This window comes from Pseudorasbora parva, chromosome 7, assembly GCF_024679245.1.
Source record: "Pseudorasbora parva isolate DD20220531a chromosome 7, ASM2467924v1, whole genome shotgun sequence".
In the NCBI taxonomy this organism is placed as follows: Eukaryota; Metazoa; Chordata; class Actinopteri; order Cypriniformes; family Gobionidae; genus Pseudorasbora; species Pseudorasbora parva.
Genome location: NC_090178.1, coordinates 3,279,259 through 3,304,793, shown reverse-complemented (window position 1 = coordinate 3,304,793; position 25,535 = coordinate 3,279,259). Strand labels below are relative to the sequence as shown.

The 25,535-nt window shown below is 36.9% G+C and overlaps 1 long non-coding RNA gene across 1 annotated transcript; it reads left to right on the top strand.

Moving 5' to 3' along the window:
* The first annotated feature begins 18,009 nt into the window (after positions 1–18,009).
* On the top strand, positions 18,010–22,835 carry LOC137082550 (uncharacterized). The gene is made up of 4 exons (XR_010906364.1): positions 18,010–18,258; positions 21,936–21,983; positions 22,161–22,248; positions 22,338–22,835. It is a non-coding gene; the product is annotated as an uncharacterized lncRNA (long non-coding RNA).
* The last annotated feature ends 2,700 nt before the right edge of the window (positions 22,836–25,535 follow it).

The window sequence follows — 25,535 nt, the reverse complement described above, 5'->3', positions numbered from 1 at the left end:
TCAAAAGAGTAATATGAATGCACAGTGGGGTGGTGTGGGTTTAGCTTCACCAGCTGCCATCTGCTATCAATATCATTAGCATTCGCCATGACCAATTGTAATATTAGATTATTGAATACCCAGAGGGTGATGAATACAAGCACAAAATTCTGCATATCATTACGGCATGTGAAATATAGAGAAGGATCTGCTCAGGCTACAGCCTTTTACCTTTGAAATCTGACTCATGTTGCATATGTTTTTAGTGCATGTCACAAATTAAGATTCAGGTTTCAGCTTTTCTGGAGATTTTTCTGCTATATGGTTCATGTCATGTAAATATCCTCTTACTTACTTAGTACTTAAACTTAATATATATATATATATATATATATATATATATATATATATATATATATATATATATATATATATATATATATATATATATATATATATATATATATATATATATATATATATAAATATATATATATATATATATATATATATATATATATATATAAATATAATTTTACATATATCAATATTTTATTACTCCAGGTTAAACTTGTATAATACTAAAATAACTACTGGGAAGCAATTTAATTTGATTTTAACATTTTAATACAATATTAAATATTAATACAAATATTTAGAAATATGAATAGAGAAACTAATAGAAAATACTAATATAAAAATAAATTAAAATTGTAAATGACAAAAAAAAATTCAAAGTACTAACATTACAAAAAATAAATATAATAAAAATAGAAATATAAAAAACAAATACAATTTTCAGATAACAAAATTACTATAAAACTAAAAAGTTGTCAAAATATTAATGATAGTATTATAGTATGCACATGATACTACAATTACACTGATATTAAAAATATTTACAAATGTAATAAAATACCAAATATGAATATACAGAAAAATGAATAAAAATGACAAAAGTACAAAAAGAAGTTCTAAAATGTGAACGAATCTGTAGTATAGTGCAGATTATTTGATCTTTGATGACACGATCTGAGCACAATTAGACATTTCTCAAACTCGTCATTGTCATTGTTAATTCATTTTACTCAGAGACAGTTATTTGTAAGCCATATACAGTCTAGAGTGTGTTTTTTCAGGTCAGATTAGCATTAACAAGACTGGATGGAAACATTTGACACATCTAGCGATGAAAACAACTCGACCACATGGCCTTTTCACTTTGTGCCGTCTGTCACCTGAGTTCAACTCAGACCAAACGCTTCTCAGGAAGAGCTGAACCTCTTCCTGTCATGTAGAAGCGTTTGTGCTCGTCAGGCGTGTCTGAAGATACACGATGGCTCTCGGCCATGTGCGTCTAAGCTTTTAAAGAAAACATTTGACCAATCGGAGCAAGCCGTGCTCTGCAGACGATCTTTAACTCAGACATTATTCAGCTTTTGCATTAAATATGCAGCGCAAGCCATCTGTTCAGTGCTGGACGCCACGTGGCCTATAGTGCAAAACACATGTTCTTCCTATTCTCCGTTGTTTTTAAAGCGGCTCTTTCTTTAGTGTGTATTTATAATGTTCTTCTATATAAATGTCAGTGTTTCTGAAATGCCTCCATTGTAGTCTTGAGTTTTCTTCTGGGACCAACACACCAAAATATTCCTCATTATAATAATTAATCCACAGGATAAAGGGGCGGGGCTTGGTTGAGTGAGTTAGTAGTGTGTTTAAACTCGTGGTTATGGTAAGGGGCGGCACTTCCTATTTGCGCCATCTGAGGAATTGTTGGCCAAAGGCTAAAGACTACAGCCAGCAGAGGGAGCCATTTCCACAAGTTTTCAACTCGCGCATGGGGGATGGAGATCACACTCACAGCACTCAGCTCGCAGCTCCAGTCTCATGTTTAAACGGTGCGGCCAGCAGAGCAAAGTAAGTTCCTAAATTCCTATGAAAGTGAAGCTTTCAAAAGGATGAACTGAAAACGCGCCAGACTGAACATTCGCTGTGAATCTATGCCACGGACGCGTTTTGGCTGTGAGACTCCCTCAGCGGCTAAATCACATATAGAACAGACACATTCAGTTTTTAATTGTAGTGTCTTTTCTCTAACTGAACTGATTTTATGAAAATGAACGTGGTCGCGGTGGTAAAGGGAAAGTGATCCAGTAATCTAGTAGTGGTGGCTTTGGGAATGGCCTCACAGCAGGGCAGCGAAGCATTCTGGGAATTGTAGTCTTTCATCCCCATGAGACAAAAATACGTTTTCTGTCTTTTCTCAGTCTAGAAAGCACCAAATTTAAAAATAATTTCACATTTCTACTACATTAATGACCCAGTTTAAATACAGGTTCATCTTCCCAGCGCTGAAGTACCCCTTTAATAGTCAACGAATGGCTTTTATGCTGACTTTGTTTACAAACCATTTTATTGACGTTTTTGACAACAACACACTGATTGAGTGATTACTTGGGAGAAGCCATGATACGGATTTCCGTACGTTTTTTTTTTTTTGTTTTTTTTATTGAATCACCCAAACAAATTGCCATATTATCAATGATAGACATTAAAAATACAACCAAGCAGCATGTTGTAAACAAGATAATAGTAACAACAAAAATTTAAGAAATAAAAAATATAATAAAGGAAATAAAAACCTAGCGAACATGAAAGGAAAATTATAACAGTAAATTAGATTTCAGGAGGGGCTAATCTACATATATTGCCAGTAATTTAGAGAGCTTTAAAGCACGCCTCATTTTTAGTTGTTTTAAGAATTTAAATTAAAATCTTAGTTAATCTCTCATTTTTAAAAGACACTTTTAACAAATCTACATTTGTGTATGTAAAATTTGGCTAGTCTAATATGATAGTCAAAGGCAGGTATTATACTTATTGTCTCCAACCACTCATACAGTCTGGTCCAAAAGGACTTAACAATGGTAAACTGAGATTCAATATCTTTTTGACAAAATGTACAGACATTTCTATCCAAATTAAACCTTACTCTTAGAAATTTGTTACATAGATAAATGTTGTTAATTGTTTTGAAATGTACTTCTTTCATTTTAGGTAACAAAGGAAATGACAAGTATCTGGTTCTAACTCTGATAGTGTCAACTTTGGAAAACCTTGGAGAAAGATTTGTTCTTTAAACAGGAAGAGGAAAATATTCCTTTGTAATAAGTGATCGAAAAACCTTTTTTCATCCAAGAGATTATACTTATCAATAAACAAATCCAGAGGTGTGGGTATTGCAGAAGAGTATTGTAATATAGCTTTAATTCAATTTCTCAATGCTACAGGAATAGCTTTAACAACTAAAGAATATTGTCTATATGAACAATCCAAACGTAATTGCTTGAACCGAGGCGCTACAGCGATCTCTCGCACCACGTCAAAGAGCACCGGTACATATTGTTTGAATTTTATGATAAAATTGACAGAATTGGAAAGCCAAGGCTTTGTTTCATATCAAAAGTAACAAAGAATCGAGGTTATTGTGATTTATTGAACAAACATTCTTCCTTAAACTTTCTCTTTATAAATTAATAGGCTAAATGCAAGCTTGTGCTGTAATTTTGTGAATGAAATATGAACAAAAGCAGCCTGTTAAATGGCTTCTTATCATTAAAACATGACAATTAAAATGACTGGTAATAATGGATTATGATGGAATTTTTACGTCTAACGCGACTCCTGATCTGTATTACAAGACAAAACCATTGCAGGCACTGGTCAATTTTGAAATGTTGGCCTATTTTGTTTCCATAACTTAGTGAAGTAGCGGAATGAAATCCTCCCAAACTCACGTTAAGTGTTTATTGTATTGTATCTGCTGAGATGAGTTCCAATTAAAGGCACAATATGTAATTTTTCACTCCTAGCGGCCGGTTATTCAAAACAAAGGCCTAGCTTGACTCCTTGATTTGGCAAAGCTTTTATTCTGCCGCAGTCGAGCGCTTCTTCTTCCGCTCATGAATGTGTGGTAACGCAGCGCTGTTTTATCATATCACACACATTGAGTGTGTTAAAGTGATGATATAATGCTCCTCTGTGCGCTGCTATGAGACACTTCTTCACACTGCAGTGAGTGAGATCATATTAGGCGGTAAACCATGGTACTCTGTGCGGTAAATCAACAACAGCAGATTTAAACAATAAGACTAACTGTGTTGAGCTGGAGAACAATCATTAGTTTCTGTCCATCAATGATCCAAACTCTAATAAAACACATCAGATATTAAAGGTGCACTATGTAACTTTTCCGTCCGCTACAGGTCGCCTCTATTCAAAACAAAGGCGTAGTTTGATGACGGCAAGTTTGAGCGCAGAATCTTTGGACATGTGGTCTTCACCTCACAGCCAGTGGGAAAGAATCGCGATAGGACTTGGGCAGAAATCATGTTCATGGATAATTATTAACGTCACTGTAGTTATGAAGCAGAGCAGGAACGAGTGTGTGGAGCTGAGCAAGGCCACTGGAGCGATTGAACACACACACCTCGAGAGCAGCGAGACTTTTATTATGCCACAGTTGCCGGCGCCCTTTCCTCTTTTACGGTCATGAGTGTGAGGAACGCAGCTCTGTTGATCATATTAGACTCATCTGAGTGTGTGGAGATGATGTGATGAGTGTGAGGAACGCAGCTCTGCTGATCATATTAGACTCATCTGAGTGTGTAGAGATGATGTGATGAGTGTGAGGAACGCAGCTCTGCTGATCATATTAGACTCATCTGAGTGTGTAAGGATGATGTGATGAGTGTGAGGAACGCAGCTCTGCTGATCATATTAGACTCATCTGAGTGTGTAAAGATGATGTGATGAGTGTGAGGAACGCAGCTCTGATTATCATATTAGACTCATCTGAGTGTGTAAAGATGATGTGATGAGTGTGAGGAACGCAGCTCTGTTGATCATATTAGACTCATCTGAGTGTGTAGAGATGTGATGAGTGTGAGGAACGCAGCTCTGTTGATCATATTAGACTCATCTGAGTGTGTAAAGATGATGTGATGAGTGTGAGGAACGCAGCTCTGCTGATCATATTAGACTCATCTGAGTGTGTAGAGATGATGTGATGAGTGTGAGGAACGCAGCTCTGATTATCATATTAGACTCATCTGAGTGTGTAAAGATGATGTGATGAGTGTGAGGAACGCAGCTCTGATGATCATATTAGACTCATCTGAGTGTGTGGAGATGATGTGATGAGTGTAAGGAACGCAGCTCTGTTGATCATATTAGACTCATCTGAGTGTGTAGAGATGATGTGATGAGTTTGAGGAACGCAGCTCTGATGATCATATTAGACTCATCTGAGTGTGTAGAGATGATGTGATGAGTGTGAGGAACGCAGCTCTGTTGATCATATTAGACTCATCTGAGTGTGTAGAGATGATGTGATGAGTGTGAGGAACACAGCTCTGATGATCATATTAGACTCATCTGAGTGTGTAGAGATGATGTGATGAGTGTGAGGAACACAGCTCTGATGATCATATTAGACTCATCTGAGTGTGTAGAGATGATGTGATGAGTGTAAGGAACGCAGCTCTGTTGATCATATTAGACTCATCTGAGTGTGTGGAGATGATGTGATGAGTGTGAGGAACACAGCTCTGATGATCATATTAGACTCATCTGAGTGTGTGGAGATGATGTGATGAGTGTGAGGAACACAGCTCTGATGATCATATTAGACTCATCTGAGTGTGTGGAGATGATGTGATGAGTGTAAGGAACGCAGCTCTGTTGATCATATTAGACTCATCTGAGTGTGTAGAGATGATGTGATGAGTGTGAGGAACGCAGCTCTGATGATCATATTAGACTCATCTGAGTGTGTAGAGATGATGTGATGAGTGTGAGGAACGCAGCTCTGTTGATCATATTAGACTCATCTGAGTGTGTAGAGATGATGTGATGAGTGTGAGGAACACAGCTCTGATGATCATATTAGACTCATCTGAGTGTGTAGAGATGATGTGATGAGTGTGAGGAACACAGCTCTGATGATCATATTAGACTCATCTGAGTGTGTAGAGATGATGTGATGAGTGTGAGGAACGCAGCTCTGATGATCATATTAGACTCATCTGAGTGTGTTGAGATGATGTGATGAGTGTGAGGAACGCAGCTCTGATGATCATATTAGACTCATCTGAGTGTGTTGAGATGATGTGATGTGTGAGGAACGCAGCTCTGTTGATCATATTAGACTCATCTGAGTGTGTAGAGATGATGTGATGAGTGTGAGGAACGCAGCTCTGTTGATCATATTAGACTCATCTGAGTGTGTGGAGATGATGTGATGAGTGTGAGGAACGCAGCTCTGTTGATCATATTAGACTCATCTGAGTGTGTGGAGATGATGTGATGAGTGTGAGGAACGCAGCTCTGTTGATCATATTAGACTCATCTGAGTGTGTTGAGATGATGTGATGAGTGTGAGGAACGCAGCTCTGCTGATCATATTAGACTCATCTGAGTGTGTAGAGATGATGTGATGAGTGTGAGGAACACAGCTCTGTTGATCAAATTAGACTCATCTGAGTGTGTGGAGATGATGTGATGAGTGTGAGGAACACAGCTCTGTTGATCATATTAGACTCATCTGAGTGTGTGGAGATGATGTGATGAGTGTGAGGAACACAGCTCTGTTGATCATATTAGACTCATCTGAGTGTGTGGAGATGATGTGATGAGTGTGAGGAACACAGCTCTGTTGATCATATTAGACTCATCTGAGTGTGTGGAGATGATGTGATGAGTGTGAGGAACACAGCTCTGTTGATCATATTAGACTCATCTGAGTGTGTGGAGATGATGTGATGAGTGTGAGGAACACAGCTCTGTTGATCATATTAGACTCATCTGAGTGTGTGGAGATGATGTGATGAGTGTGAGGAACACAGCTCTGTTGATCATATTAGACTCATCTGAGTGTGTAGAGATGATGTGATGAGTGTGAGGAACACAGCTCTGATGATCATATTAGACTCATCTGAGTGTGTGGAGATGATGTGATGAGTGTGAGGAGCACAGCTCTGATGATCATATTAGACTCATCTGAGTGTGTAGAGATGATGTGATGTGTGAGGAACGCAGCTCTGTTGATCATATTAGACTCATCTGAGTGTGTAGAGATGATGTGATGAGTGTGAGGAACTCAGCTCTGCTGATCATATTAGACTCATCTGAGTGTGTGGAGATGATGTGATGAGTGTGAGGAGCGCAGCTCTGATGATCATATTAGACTCATATGAGTGTGTGGAGATGATGTGATGAGTGTGAGGAACACAGCTCTGTTGATCATATTAGACTCATCTGAGTGTGTAGAGATGATGTGATGAGTGTGAGGAACGCAGCTCTGATGATCATATTAGACTCATCTGAGTGTGTGGAGATGATGTGATGAGTGTGAGGAACGCAGCTCTGATGATCATATTAGACTCATCTGAGTGTGTGGAGATGATGTGATGAGTGTGAGGAACGCAGCTCTGATGATCATATTAGACTCATCTGAGTGTGTAGAGATGATGTGATGAGTGTGAGGAACGCAGCTCTGTTGATCATATTAGACTCATCTGAGTGTGTGGAGATGATGTGATGAGTGTGAGGAGCACAGCTCTGATGATCATATTAGACTCATCTGAGTGTGTGGAGATGATGTGATGAGTGTGAGGAACGCAGCTCTGATGATCATATTAGACTCATCTGAGTGTGTGGAGATGATGTGATGAGTGTGAGGAACGCAGCTCTGTTGATCATATTAGACTCATCTGAGTGTGTAGAGATGATGTGATGAGTGTGAGGAACACAGCTCTGATGATCATATTAGACTCATCTGAGTGTGTAGAGATGATGTGATGAGTGTGAGGAACACAGCTCTGATGATCATATTAGACTCATCTGAGTGTGTAGAGATGATGTGATGAGTGTGAGGAACACAGCTCTGATGATCATATTAGACTCATCTGAGTGTGTAGAGATGATGTGATGAGTGTGAGGAACGCAGCTCTGATGATCATATTAGACTCATCTGAGTGTGTAGAGATGATGTGATGAGTGTGAGGAACGCAGCTCTGTTGATCATATTAGACTCATCTGAGTGTGTGGAGATGATGTGATGAGTGTGAGGAACGCAGCTCTGATGATCATATTAGACTCATCTGAGTGTGTAGAGATGATGTGATGAGTGTGAGGAACGCAGATCTGTTGATCATATTAGACTCATCTGAGTGTGTAGAGATGATGTGATGAGTGTGAGGAACGCAGCTCTGCTGATCATATTAGACTCATCTGAGTGTGTAGAGATGTGATGAGTGTGAGGAACGCAGCTCTGCTGATCATATTAGACTCATCTGAGTGTGTAGAGATGATGTGATGAGTGTGAGGAACACAGCTCTGATGATCATATTAGACTCATCTGAGTGTGTAGAGATGATGTGATGAGTGTGAGGAACGCAGCTCTGTTGATCATATTAGACTCATCTGAGTGTGTAGAGATGATGTGATGAGTGTGAGGTACACAGCTCTGTTGATCATATTAGACTCATCTGAGTGTGTAGAGATGATGTGATGAGTCTGAGGAACACAGCTCTGATGATCATATTAGACTCATCTGAGTGTGTAGAGATGATGTGATGAGTGTGAGGAACTCAGCTCTGCTGATCATATTAGACTCATCTGAGTGTGTGGAGATGATGTGATGAGTGTGAGGAGCGCAGCTCTGCTGATCATATTAGACTCATCTGAGTGTGTGGAGATGATGTGATGAGTGTGAGGAGCGCAGCTCTGATGATCATATTAGACTCATCTGAGTGTGTAGAGATGATGTGATGTGTGAGGAACGCAGCTCTGTTGATCATATTAGACTCATCTGAGTGTGTAGAGATGATGTGATGAGTGTGAGGAACTCAGCTCTGCTGATCATATTAGACTCATCTGAGTGTGTGGAGATGATGTGATGAGTGTGAGGAGCGCAGCTCTGATGATCATATTAGACTCATCTGAGTGTGTAGAGATGATGTGATGAGTGTGAGGAACGCAGCTCTGTTGATCATATTAGACTCATCTGAGTGTGTGGAGATGATGTGATGAGTGTGAGGAACACAGCTCTGATGATCATATTAGACTCATCTGAGTGTGTGGAGATGATGTGATGAGTGTGAGGAACGCAGCTCTGATGATCATATTAGACTCATCTGAGTGTGTGGAGATGATGTGATGAGTGTGAGGAACACAGCTCTGATGATCATATTAGACTCATCTGAGTGTGTGGAGATGATGTGATGAGTGTGAGGAACACAGATCTGATGATCATATTAGACTCATCTGAGTGTGTAGAGATGATGTGATGAGTGTGAGGAACACAGATCTGATGATCATATTAGACTCATCTGAGTGTGTGGAGATGATGTGATGAGTGTGAGGAACACAGCTCTGATGATCATATTAGACTCATCTGAGTGTGTAGAGATGATGTGATGAGTGTGAGGAACACAGCTCTGATGATCATATTAGACTCATCTGAGTGTGTAGAGATGATGTGATGAGTGTGAGGAACACAGCTCTGTTGATCATATTAGACTCATCTGAGTGTGTAGAGATGATGTGATGAGTGTGAGGAACACAGCTCTGATGATCATATTAGACTCATCTGAGTGTGTAGAGATGATGTGATGAGTGTGAGGAACGCAGCTCTGCTGATCATATTAGACTCTTCTGAGTGTGTAGAGATGATGTTCTGACGTTACTCTCTGTGTTCGTTCAGTGGCTGCTGTGACATTTGTTCACACTGCAGTGAGAGTAAAGTACTTCTGCAGAATAAAACCGTAACCGATGGTAATGCAGATATGATGTCATCGACAGGCCACGCCCTCACACGCCCCGGTTCATTGGGCAAAATACGAATGTTCTCACGATTTACAAATAGTTGGAAACATTTGGGATATTGTAAGTACTCAACTGAACAAAACTTCACATAAGGCAGTCTGTTAACACAGCTGCAGATGTTTTTACTAGCTCGTGACACCAACTGGACATTTCGTCACCTTTGTTTCCTTGTATTTTATTGGTTGAATCCATTTTTGACGCCGCTAGAGTAAAAAAAAATCGACATCGAAACGAAACAAAAAGAATAAATGTTGTTTTTTCGCCGCAGCTCATTCGCGTTCGGTTTGGAGAAGCGCTCATCACACAAACAGCTGATCAAAAATAGCTGATTTATCTGGATTTTTAAACATTCTTGGAAGCATTTGGTATAAATGACAAATCAACAAAATATATAACATTGTTCTTTTAATCCAAAAATCTTACATATTGTGCCTTTAAATGTTTTCTCAAAATGAGTCCGAAATCCTAACTTCAGCAGCTTTACATGCAGTTTTATTCCTATCATTATTCTGAAGAGTTTCACAAAGGGGTTTGTTCATAATTAGCTTGATTTATATTTTTGAATATATGTATTTTATTCATAAAAATATGATTGTTTTTCCACCTGTTTTTTTCGAATGATTAAAAGAGAAATCCAAAATCTCCTCTCTGTCAACCAGAATTTTGAACCTGGCTATGTCTAATTTTAATATTCCTGTGGAATGTTTGCAGATCTGTGCATATTTTATTAGATTATGCCTAATGTGCATATTTAAATACTGTCTTAATGGTGATATCTACACTGTAAAAAAAAAATGTTGGTTTAACTTAAAAAAGTAAGTAGCCTAGCCTGACAAACCAGACCCACATCAAGATGTTTGGTCTGGAAACCCACCATTGACAGCTCAATCTGAGGGGTGGATAAACGGTCGTCTGTCAAACTCCCTCTGCACGCGATAGGATAGCGCTACACCAACCAGAGCAACGAAGGTGAAGCAGAGCTCGCTGACAGATTAAACATTCGCCGTATCCGGTCGGCTAAACTCCGAACACATCTTCCCTTCTTAAGAATGACTTCAGTGCCGTTCTTTGTTCTTTTCTCAGAGAAAAGCTTAACTCAAGTCTTCCAGAGTCGCGGTCAAAGCTGATTCGAAAGACCGCCGCCGTTCGCCAGTTTCTGTGTTTACTAGAAGCACGCAAACGCAACTCGGCCGTCGTCATTATGGCCCCGCCCACCGACTCTATACACGATGTGATTGGCCCGGCAAGAGTTTGGCGTTTACAGCTCAGAAGGGTATTGAGAGTTGCTAGACGACACTCGCGGGCAGATTAGATTAACCTGGTTGCTTTAAAAATGTTAGTTTATTGAAATAAAAAATTTGAGTTGATACAATATAGGTAATTAGTTTAATAAATAGAAACTCAAAATATTATTTTATCTGAACCACATAAAATGTTTCGATAAATCATGAAAATAGCACAATTTGGCTGCGTCATCACAAATAAAACACACAATTACCCAATACACTTTTAATAATACAAAATCTTTTAATAATATTTTTATAAAGGTTGTCGATTCTCAAAAAAAATTCATTGTATTAACTCAAATTTTTATTTCGATGAACTACCATATTCACCTGTAGTGTCAAGCAGTTATAAATGTATTTATTCAATACCAAATAAAAAAAATTGACAATTAAACCTAATATTTATTCTTATGCTCGCTAGGCTTTGAGAGCGCACAAAGAGACGGCCGTCCAGTCACGAACAGGTAATTTCATCTTTACCGACGTTGTTTTGATGCTCTCCTTTAGACATTCTGTTGACTGTAAGTAGCAGTCATTAGAGTTTATTTTGATGCTCCTCAACAGACACACTGATTATAAGTAACGTCTACTAATACTGCAGTCTACTAACACTGCTGTCTTCTAATACTCTAGTGAGAGTTAGTTGAGGTGCAACGTTACAGAATGTCTAAAGAAGACCATCAAAATAAGTGCAACCATATTTTTTGTTTCCAGCTTAGCCTCGATATGTGAACTTCGCCCTGTTGAGCCTTTCAGTCATGGTGCCATTCTCAATACAGCTATATTTGCAGACTGCTTTTGTCATGTGCAGCACCCTTCAAAACCACATAGGTGTATCACTGCAAAATTGGCAGTTTGAGGCTTTCATTCGGAGGGGCTGGAAAGCAGTCGCTCTGATGGTTCTCAGGAAGTCGGGTCTGTAACACCCTCTGAACATCTGAAGAGCTGGTGTGGTGGTTGAACAGAAGATGAAGTCTCGTGATGTCAACAGGACACACAGTGACCTTTAGAGAGAGCAGACACCGATGGGTTTCTTTTGCATCGCAGACGGTGAAATAAAATTCTCGATTTTTCTTTTGCGTGTGTATATTTACTGAGCTTAACGAGTGCATACTAGAGTTCCTGGAAGAAGAAAGCATCTGCCACTCGAGTTAACGCCACTTGAATTTTAATGTGTCGTCGGAACGCTGAAAAAAAAAAACAGGCCAAAATATTTGATATCTTCACAAATATGTCTTCAATATCTTTTAGAAGCAGATGTGCACGTGCCATAACATTATGATCAGTTCTAGATGTATTTTTAGGCCATTTTTACACAGTTAACCCCAAGTCAAACACTTTATTACATATGTTGATTACAATTCACCTTGTTTAACACACTTCTATCATTAATGAGCATAGTGCTAGCATGGTTTAGCATTGAGTTGGTATGTTGATTGTATGCTAAGCACATTGTTAGCATGAATTAACATTGCTAGCATGTTTTACCATATTGGTAGCTTGCATTATCATGTTCCTAGCATGAATTAGCATGTTAACAAGTTACCATGTTTAAATATTTTTCTAGCATGAACAAACGATGGATGGATTGATATTGATATAGTGGATGGATGGATGGATGGATGGATGGATGGATGGATATTGATGGATGGATGGATGGATGGATATAGATACATTGAATGGATGGATTGATATTGATGGATGGATGGATATAGATTGAATGGATGGATGGATTGATATTGATGGATGGATGGATGGATGGATGGATGGATGGATGGATGGATGGATGGATGGATGGATATAGATACATTGAATGCATGGATGGATTGATATTGATGGATGGATGGATGGATGGATGGATGGATATAGATACATTGAATGGATGGATAGATTGATATTGATGGATGGATGGATGGATGGATGGATAGATATAGATACATTGAATGGATGGATAGATAGATTGATATTGATGGATAGATTGATATTGATGGATGGATGGATGGATGGATATAGATACATTGAATGGATGGATAGATTGATATTGATGGATGGATGGATGGATGGATATTGATGGATGGATATAGATACATTGAATGGATGGATAGATTGATATTGATGGATGGATGGATGGATGGATGGATATAGATACATTGAATGGATGGATAGATTGATATTGATGGATGGATGGATTGATATTGATGGATGGATATAGATACATTGAATGGATGGATAGATTGATATTGATGGATGGATGGATGGATGGATGGATATAGATACATTGAATGGATGGATGGATTGATATTGATGGATGGATGGATGGATGGATGGATAGATATAGATACATTGAATGGATGGATAGATTGATATTGATGGATGGATATAGAGACAGTGAATGGATGGATGGATTGATATTGATGGATGGATATAGATACATTGAACGGATGGATGGATGGATGGATGGATGGATGGATTGATATTGATGGATGGATATAGATACATTGAATGGATGGATGGATTGATATTGATGGATGGATGGATGGATGGATGAATGGATATAGATACAGTGAATGGATGGATGGATTGATATTGATGGATGGATGGATGGATGGATATAGATACAGTGAATGGATGGATGGATTGATATTGATGGATGGATGGATATAGATACATTGAATGGATGGATGGATGGATATAGATACATTGGATGAATGGATGGATGGATGGATGGATGGATGGATGGATGGATGGATATAGATACAGTGAATGGATGGATGGATGGATGGATATAGATACATTGAATGGATGGATGGATTGATATTGATGGATGGATGGATGGATGGATGGCTATAGATAAGACGGACAAATGGATAGATTGATTGATAGATTGATTGATTGATTTGTGGTCTTGTCCTTTGAAAGACTGTTAATGAATGTGTGTATCCCGCTAGAGGTTAATTGCTCGACTGTGTGTGTGTGTGTGTGTGCGCGTGTGTGTGTGCGTGTGTGCGTGTGTGTGTTTGAGGGGTGATCTTTCTCTCAGGTCCTCCATCATTACAGGTGGATTGTTTTCTCAGGAACTATTCACGTATTTGACAGCGCGTCTGAATCCGAGGCTGAGGGTTTTTTATGTAGCGTCGGCTTCTCGTTGAAATAATTTATGTGGATCGCACAGATGTTGTTCAGATCCTTGTTTTTTTCCACTCAATTACAGAATCCATCTTGCTGTTTTAATTATCCTATGAAAAGCCCATCTTCCTCTCCCACTCCTCTTTTTAAGCTCATATTAAGTCCCCCTGTATGGTCTGGAACTATTTCAATGTGCCATCTCCATCTTTGCGTCCTCTCTCCCGTAGTATTGTGCATTGTTTGTGTTGGCACCTCGGGTTTATCAAGGGGTTTGATGGAAGCACTTTGTCGCCGCTTCTTGGATGAAGCTCAGCTCAACCGAAAGCAAATCCATCATGTTATGTTTTACTTAAAAAAGTCAACATGAAATCAAAATTGCCCATATTTACTTTCATAATGCACGCTCCTGGTCCTCACATTATTCGCTAATAATGACTCTCATTGTCATCAAGATTTTTTTTATTTTTCAGTCCCTCCTGAGTCCTGACATATCCAAACATCTCCCCTCGGGCTTAAAAACGATTCGGTGCATGAAAATTGCATTATGATGTACACTATGTAAACATAATTAATGTATTTTGTTCCGTATAGGACATATAATATTGAGGAACAGAAGGTATATTATAGTGCATGTTTGTAGCCTTCTTTTTATTCAGTCCACTCTTCGTGTTTATTATTAGATATCATCACAATAACGGCGACCTTTTGGGGATAAATATCTTTCAATATTTATTTCTAAAGCTACTTTTTTGTAACGTTTGACTACTTGATGCTCCTCTCATTTAACACCATAATGACTTGAAATTATATTTTGGGGATGTGCGATTAATTTTAATTTGTTATTAATTAGATTAGATTAGATTTAAAATTTGAATTGCTTGCATATATATATATATATATATATATATATATATATATATATATATATATATATATATATATATATATATATATATATATATATATATATATATATTCTTTATTTATATCTTTATTTTTAATTTTATCAGTTAATCATGTCATGGCTTTTTTCAATTTTCAAATATAAATAGATAAAATGAAATAAAGTGTGTGTATATATATTTTATTTCATTTTATTTATTTATATTTAATTTTATTAAAAAAATATATTTATTTTTGTTATTTTTATTTTATCATTATATCAGTTAATCATGGCAACATTTGTTTTTCCATTTCCATAGTTTTATTCCAGTTTATATTTTTATCAACTATAAAAACTCACTATATTAGCCTATATATTCATTATATTAGCCTATATATTCATTATATTAGCCTATATATTCATTATATTAGCCTATATATTCATTATATATGTCTATATATTCTTTATATTAGCCTATATATTCATTATATTAGCCTATATATTCACTATATTAGCCTATATATTCACTATATTAGCCTATATATTCACTATATTAGCCTATATATTCACTATATTAGCCTATATATTCACTATATTAGCCTATATATTCATTATATTAGCCTTTATATTCATTATATTAGCCTATATATTCATTATATTAGCCTATATATTCATTATATATGTCTATATATTCTTTATATTAGCCTATATATTCATTATATTAGCCTATATATTCATTATATTAGCCTATATATTCATTATATTAGCCTATATATTCATTATATTAGCCTATATATTCATTATATTAGCCTATATATTCATTATATTAGCCTATATATTCATTATATTAGCCTATATATTCATTATATTAGCCTATATATTCACTATATTAGCCTATATATTCATTATATTAGCCTATATATTCTTTATATTAGCCTATATATTCATTATATTAGCCTATATATTCTTTATATTAGCCTATATATTCATTATATTAGCCTATATATTCATTATATTAGCCTTTATATTCATTATATTAGCCTATATATTCATTATATTAGCCTATATATTCATTATATTAGCCTATATATTCACTATATTAGCCTATATATTCATTATATTAGCCTATATATTCATTATATTAGCCTATATATTCACTATATTAGCCTATATATTCACTATATTAGCCTACATATTCATTATATTAGCCTATATATTCATTATATTAGCCTATATATTCACTATATTAGCCTATATATTCACTATATTAGCCTATATATTCACTATATTAGCCTATATATTCACTATATTAGCCTATATATTCATTATATTAGCCTATATATTCATTATATTAGCCTATATATTCACTATATTAGCCTATATATTCACTATATTAGCCTATATATTCACTATATTAGCCTATATATTCACTATATTAGCCTATATATTCATTATATATGTCTATATATTCTTTATTAGCCTATATATTCACTATATTAGCCTATATATTCACTATATTAGCTTATGTATTCACTATATTAGCCTATATATTCACTATATTAGCTTATATATTCACTATATTAGCTTATATATTCATTATATTAGCCTATATATTCACTATATTAGCCTATATATTCACTATATTAGCCTATATATTCATTATATTAGCCTATATATTCATTATTTTAGCCTATATATTCATTATATATGTCTATATATTCATTTTATTAGCCTATATATTCACTATATTAGCCTATATATTCACTATATTAGCCTATATATTCACTATATTAGCCTATATATTCATTATATTAGCCTATATATTCACTATATTAGCCTATATATTCACTATATTAGCCTATATATTCACTATATTAGCCTATATATTCATTATATTAGCCTATATATTCATTATATTAGCCTATATATTCATTATATTAGCCTATATATTCATTATATTAGCCTATATATTCACTATATTAGCCTATATATTCACTATATTAGCCTATATATTCACTATATTAGCCTATATATTCACTATATTAGCCTATGTATTCATTATATTAGCCTATATATTCATTATATTCTACTGAACTTGTTACTGATGTCTGGATTATTAAGGTGTGTTTAAATAAATGGCAGCCACTGTGTATAAATTATTATATTTCAACAACGAACTGGAGTAAAAACATAATTTTATAATTAGATTTAGAAGTTAATGCAAAAACTGCCTTATGTGAAGTTTACATGTTTGCACACGATGAGTTATTTGAGTGTTGATTATTAAATCTAAAAATAAATAGGAACTGAATTTATGCTTATAGTTTGGGCTCTGTCCTTTAACATTATAGTAAGGGCTCCCTATAGTTTACAGCATTATCTTTAAGAAACTGTTATAATTGAATTCATTTAAGCACAGATGCAATTTGTTCAGTAAACCACTTATTTTATATTTAGTTTTCTCTCTCACGCTGTACTGAATGTCAATATTTTGTCCCATTACACCCCATATATATATATATATATATATATATATATATATACTTAATTTATATTTTTATTTCTATTTATTTATTTCTATTATAAATTTACTTAATTTATATTTTTATTTATATTTATATTATTTATTATTATTATTTTATTTTTTAAGTTATACAAAGTTTAACAAAACAAGATTTGAAAAAATGAGTTGAAATGACTTGTACAGCCAATTTGATTTTACTGAAAGTGTAAAGATGACTTTACTGTGTAGTCCTGCCGTGCTAACCTAATGTTTGCTTTCTTTTCTTGTTGTTGTTCTCTGCAGTCATTACAGGAAAGCTGGTGTATTTCCATATTCGTCTTGAAGACTCCAGCGGGTCAGAGCGTGAGGTTGTCCCTGCAGTAGAGCCAATGTTCCCGCAGCAATGTGGAGAAAAAACTGTGGCGTACATTCAAGCCTACAGCTAAACACGATGGTTGATGGGTCGCTCCAGACCGTAGCTGACATTTGTCCCCAGTCCGACCGAATGCGGCATGAAAAATTCACTCGGATGAAGAGGAGCTCGAAGAAATCGACATTTCTCCCGCGACTTTCACTTCGGGGAGAGCAAGGTGAGCAGAACTCACACTTGTCATGGATGCACGCTCCTGACAAACATAAGTAGATGCTAATGGCGAATTCGTGACAGAGCAGAGTCCCACCACCATATGGCTAATTGCCACAACAATATCTTCAGTGTTATTAATCACGTTTTCATAGTGTGCCATGATAATTGGAATAATTAGAGCGCGAGCAGACACAGGCCTTGCTCTCTCTTTTAACATCTCACTGAGACCAGGCGAGGAGAGAGCTTTTCCACCTCCCCCTCCTTTATTTATACGTTCTTTATGGATTTTCTCCTACGTCCATATGTTACCATTTCCTCTGGTTCTATAGAAACTCTCTTTTTTCCTGTCGCCTCCTCATCTCCAATGATTCGCTCATCTCCTGGCGTTGTGTACAGTTGTCCTCGGGAAAGCGTTGAGTATAATTAATGTACGCCGCTTGTCGTGCGCTCAGGGTGGGGTCGGGCTCATGTGTAGCTAAATGAGGGCATCACACGCCCCGCTGCTGATTACCAATGGCAAAAAGATGCTTAACTCGTCCTTTTAGGGAAATGTAGGGAATGGTTCACCTAGAAATAAAAATTATTTTAAACACTCATGTTATAGGCGATCTGCAGTGCTCTTTTTCAACATGTTATTGTGTGTTTGGGCTCTACTAGAAGATTATTTCCTCATATTGTCCATTTGTTGCGGCTCCTCTCTTCCTTGTCTGTCAGTAACGCTCAGTTTAGTTCCTGTCTCTATGAAGCTCCTCCTTCTGAAAAGCAAACTGGGCTCTTGGTTGGCTGGAGCAGTGTGTTGTGATTGGTCAAATGTTTGGGAAATGTCCTGCCCCTTACCATAACCGCCAGGTTCAACACACTACTAACCATAGACATCATATACGTAGACGCCCCATGATGTGCTGGAGCGTGATCCAGCATCCCCGCCATATTGGTTGGGTCTCTCCACTCAACGCTAGCATTCAGAATCAATGGAGAGCGACCAATTATGCCTGTATTTTATGCAGCTTACGGTTGCAATAACGCAATATTGATACCAGATCGCATGGGATTACATTTCACAAGTAAGATTGAACAATAATTTAGGTTATTTTACATTTTATACATCATTTCACAAACCGTGTGAAAATCTGGTAAAAACTCGGGGAGTTATGATCATTGTAGTTGAGAATACATCTTCCTCAGTAGAAATAAATGCGGGGGGCGGCGCATTGGGGACCCATCCAAGATGGCGTCGCGCTGATACGTCCGCTCCAATAGGCAGCGTAAGTCTATGGGGCGTCTACGTATATTATGTCTATGCTACTAACTAACTCAAGAAGGCCCCGCCCCGTTATTCTACATATTAATTGTTTAAATGAGGAATATTGTGACTATGGCTGGGTGATTTGGCCAAAAAACCATATCTCTGTATTTTTTGGTGGAATGGCAATACGCTGTATGTATCCTGGTATTTTCCACATTTTCTATTTGGATAAAAAAAAAATCTGTATTTATTTTAATAATACTTTTATTTCACATCCTGCCCAATGATGTCCTAAAAACAATGTCGATACTGAAGGCTATAAACAAATTCATTGAATGTAATGTAGGCTATGCAATATATTATGTGGAAAAAGGCAGTTAGCAATCTAAAAAAACTAAATGAATAATTTACTTTTTAAATTCACTTAACTAAAAATGACAATAAAAACAAAACAAAAAATATTAGCCTATATTTGATTACCCCTTTTTAATGGTCACTTTCATATCCAGTGGGGCAAAAGTATTTAGTCAGCCACCAGTTGTCCAAATTCTCCCACTTAAAAAGATGAGAGAGGCCTGCAATTTTCATCACAGGTACGCTTCAACTATGAGAGACAGAATGAAAAACAAAACCCAGAAAATCCCATTGTCATTTTCAAAGAATTTATTTGCAAATTATGGTGGAAAATAAGTATTTGGTCAATAATAAAAGTTCATCTCAATACTTTGTTATATACCCTTTGTTGGCAATGACAGAGTTCAAACGTTTTCTGTAAGTTGCCACAAGTTTTTTACATACTGTTGTTAGTTTGGGCCATTCCCAGGACCTTGAAATGCTTCTTACGAAGCCACTCCTTCATTGCCCGGATGGTGTGTTTGGAATCATTGTCATGCTGAAAGACCCAGCCACATTTCATCTTTAATGCCCTTGCTGATGGAAGGAGGTTTTTACCCAAAATCTCACGATACATGGCCCCATTCATTCTCTTCTTTACACGGATCAGTCGTCCTGGTCCCTTTGCAGAAAAACAGCCCCAAAGCCTGATGTTTCCACCCCATGCTTCACAGTAGGTACGGTGCAACTTAGCATTCTTCCTCCTACAAACATGACATGTTGAGTTTTTACCAAAAAGTTATATTTTGGTTTCATCTGACCATATGACATTCTCCTAATCCTCTTCTGGATCATCCAAATGCTCTCTAGCAAACTTCAGACAGGCCCGGACATGTACTGGCTTAAGCAGGGGGACACGTCTGGCACTGCAAGATTTGAGTCCCTGGCATTTAGTTTCTGGTGTTCTTTGACAGCTTTTTGGTCTTGGCCATGGTGGAGTTTGGAGTCTGACAGTTTGAGGTTGTGGACCGGTGTCTTTTTTACTGATAACAAGTTCAAGCATGTGTATTTATGTATTTACACACATACATGACAGTTATACACAGTAAACACACAAATTATGTGAACACAAACTTTTATTTTTGATGCGATTAATTGTTTGCCCAACACTAAAAAACGCAATATATGTGACCCTGGAGCACTTGCGTCTCATGGGTATATTTGTGGCAATAGCCAACAATACATTGTATGGGTCAAAATTATGGATTTTTCTTTCATGGCAAAAATCATTAGGATATTATGTAAAGGTCATGTTCCATGAAGATATTTAGTAAATTTACTACTGTAAATATATCAAAAATGTATTATAAGTAGTAATATGCATTGCTGAGGACTTCATTTGGACAACTTTAAAGGAGATTTTCTCAAAATTTAGATTTTTTTACACACTCAGATTCCAGATTTACAAATGTTGTCCTATCATAACAAACCATACATCAATGGAAAGCTTATATTTATTAAAATGTTGTGGTCCAGGGTCACATATATTACATATTATTCTTACATGGGCTTAAATTAAGTTTATACATGCCATGCCAAATATACACTTTATCATTTGAGCCCGTGTATGAACTAAATTCTAATGAAAATAACAGTTTACAAAAATCTCCAATTGATTCCTGTATGATTTTTTCTGCCCCACCTTATTTTTATCTAACTTGAAAGTGAAAAAATATTGCAAACGAGTGGTTTTTATTTTATTTTCATATTATATTTTAATGTGTTGTCCTAATTTTAGGCACACTGGTTTGCAGCGCAAATAGCGTTACTCCTATTCTTCTAGTTATTTACCTCCAGCGACTAATGAATCAGAAGTCTTGAGCATTCAAAAAAAATAGCTTACTTCTGCATTGCAAAATAAGGGGGAGGGGAAAGCGAGGGGGCGGAGCTTAGCAAAGTGTTAACTTAATATCCCTGCATTCTAATGGTGTTCATTTCCAGATGCTGTATTCTTCCTGCAGGCGACCGTGATCTTTTGTTCAGCAAACAAAAGATTTCATCTTTAGTGTGCAATACTTTTACTAATGCGAGTTCTTCCTCAGGGGAACTGGCTGACAGCGAGACCCATCAAGGACAAAGTCAGACGCCTGGTATGACCAAATCACGCTTTGAGTAATTTTACATCACAGTAACAGTAAAAGATCTCTACAGGCGGACACATTTCTACAGTCAGCAGACGCAGTTCGTTTCCTACTTGATATATGTACTTTGCAGTGATGGCATAAGCCTCATCAGATTTTTTTATGCCTGTTATCATCTTTCCTTAGGCCTTATTTACCGCATCTCTCACCATCCAGTCAGGCCTCGTGTTTTCACCGATGGCGGTTTGCTCTGACAGGTTACGTTTAGAGCTGAGTAAGTGGGCACTTGTGCGGCATAAGCAGAAAGCAGTGCGTCTTTAACAGCTGGCGGCACGCTCACGGCCTTTCCTCTTCCTCCGACAGTAATGTGCCCGGAAAACGGGGAAAAGCAGCTGCTTGTCTGACCATAAAGCCGGGAGCAGGGGCGTTAATTGTTTCCCTACTGAGGAAGAATTAGTTCAGGCCAACCACCAGCTCAAACTCCAGGGAGAAGCGAGATGGGTGGTGGGCCGTTTTGGCAGAGCCAGAGAGGAGAGTGGGGGCAGACCCAGCCGAAAACTCGATTAGGCCGTGTGGGGAAGGCGTGGAGATTTCGTTCCAGGATGTCCACACACATGCCCAATCCAAGCTCGGGTTACTCCAACAACAAAAGTGCAAGAAAGATAAATAACCAACCAAGACAAAGATGAAGAAGAATTCCACCTATAATGACTCTTATAATGTCTATTATAAAACACAGTTCCAGCACTCAAACCTGATTGGATGATGCACACAGATCATGTTTTGATTCTTTGTGCGATGCTCATGAACTACATTACTTGGAGTAATTGTTTACGGAGATCATTTTTATTAATAAATGGAATTAGAGCTGCACGATGAATCGTTAAAAGATGGCTCGATTAACAAGATCTCGATTCAAACACCCACGCGATCTCATTCCTAATTGATTCGCCTGTGTCTATTAAACCTGTGACAAAATGACACCGGAACAATCAGATCTGTGTTGGCGCTGCCGCTGATCCAGAGAGATCAGTTCATCTTTTTAACCACACAGGATCATTATTTCTGTGTTATAATGCTTCAGATTATCACAGAAAGTACTGAGAGTTTATAGTTCAGAGATAAACACTGACGTCTACGCTAGCGATATCAAAATAGAGGAAATCACCTCAGTGACATAGCACTTCAAATAACCGTTATATCAATTACATTGTTACGCCAGTAGGTGGAGACAGGTGACTGTTAAAAATGTCACTGAATCATTCATTAATTTGTTCAAAAACACTGATTCATTTAGTAATGACACAAGTGAAGTATTTATGAATGAGTCATTGAATCATTCACTCAAGAGATTTGTTCAAAAACACTGATTCATCCAGTAATTAAACTAGTGAAGTCTTTATGAGGGAGTTATTGAATCATTCACTCAAGAGATTAGTTCAAAAACACTGATTCATCCAGTAATGACACAAGCGAAGTATTTATAAATGAGTCATTGAATCATTAATTCAAGAGATTTGTTCAAAAACACTGATTCATCCAGTAATTAAACTAGTGAAGTCTTTATGAGGGAGTCATTGAATCATTCACTCAAGAGATTAGTTCAAAAACACTGATTCATCCAGTAATGACACTAGTGAAGTATTTATATGTGAATCATTCATTCAAGAGATTTGTTCAGAAACATTGATTCATTCAGTAATGACACCAGTCAAGTCTTTATAAGTGAATCATTCATTCAAGAGATTTGTTCAGAAACATTGATTCACCCAGTAATGACACTAGTGAAGTCTTTATAAGTGAATCATTCATTCAAGAGATTTGTTCAGAATCCAGTAATAAAACAAGTGAAGTCTTAATAAGGGAGTTATTTAATCATTCATTCAACTAAGCTTTTAAAAATCGTTCATTCAGATTTATTAAACATTTTAAATTGACTGCAGCAAAAAAAGAAAATGAAGCCTATTATATTTCCTTATTTATTCCCTGTGATTTTGAGGGGAAATATGAATTTGTTCATTGAATTCATGTAATTTATAAAGTACTTTATAACTGCACATGCAAACCAACATGCTGCAAAATCAACAAATGCATGAAACATAAAACGAGATAACCCCTAAATATGACCCAGACGTGCTGTTGTGAGATTCATCCTATCATTATCCCTCGAGACAGGTGAGTATTACAGTCATTTTATCTCAGTTAAGAGAGTTTCGTGCCTCTTATTAGGTGTCCTTTATTTAAAACCATTATCACATGCACATTATGTATATATGTATCTAAATCATTTCTCCACTTTTCAGATTGCTGCCAATATTCGGGAAAGAAAACGCTCTCTCCCTCACTGGGGTCTCGGTGGGTGGTCAGGGAAAATGAGCAATAATGACAGAATGTGTCAGCTCTTGAGAGGCGTGTGATTGGCTCGTTCTCTGGAGGTGACGGTGAGGTGGCTCTTCATATTAGTTTGCTTTGCACTTAATGAGGCAGCAGGCCATGAAGGTCCAAGCACTCATAAATGATGTATTCATTAAATCAATGGTGCTTAATGATGACTGTAAAGACACAAGTGACCTGGCTTCTCCTGTTGGGCAGCCATTACCGTGGAGACTGCCAGCTGGGTGACATGGACGCTTTAACCATTTAGACTGTCAATGAGATGCTTAAGACTAATAAATTACTCCACTTCAGCTGTGTGGAGGTTTTACAGGGTGGGTGGAGGACTCACAGCGCGTGTGTTTGGGCTAATGTAGCTCTATCTATCTATCTATCTATCTATCTATCTATCTATCTATCTATCTATCTATCTGTCTGTCTGTCTGTCTGTCTGTCTGTCTGTCTGTCTGTCTGTCTGTCTGTCTGTCTGTCTGTCTGTCTGTCTGTCCGTCCGTCCGTCCGTCCGTCCGTCCGTCCGTCCGTCCGTCCATCCATCCATCCATCCATCTATCTATCCATCTGTCTGTCTGTCTGTCTGTCTGTCCATCCATTTGTCTATCTATCTATCTATCTATCTATCTATCTATCTATCTATCTATCTATCTATCTATCTATCTATCTATCTATCTATCTGTCTGTCTGTCTGTCTGTCCGTCCGTCTATCTATCCATTTTTCTTTCTATCTATCTATCTATCTATCTATCTATCTATCTATCTATCTATCTATCTATCTATCTATCTATCTATCTATCTATCTATCTATCTATCTATCTATCTATCTATCTATCTATCTATCTATCTATCTATCTATCTATCTGTCTGTCTGTCTGTCTGTCTGTCTGTCTGTCTGTCTGTCTATCCATCCATTTGTCTATCTATTTATCTGTCTGTCCATCTATCATCCATCCATCGATCCATCTGTCCATCTGTCTATCCATCCGTCTCTCTCTATTTGTCTCTCTGTCTATCTATCTATACGTCCATCTGTCTATCCATCCGTCTCTCTCTATCTGTCTCTCTGTCTATCTATCTATACGTCCATCTGTCTATATATCATCCATCCGTCTGTCCGTGGGTCTATCTATCCATCCATCCATTTATCCATTTGTCTATCTGTGCATTCATCTG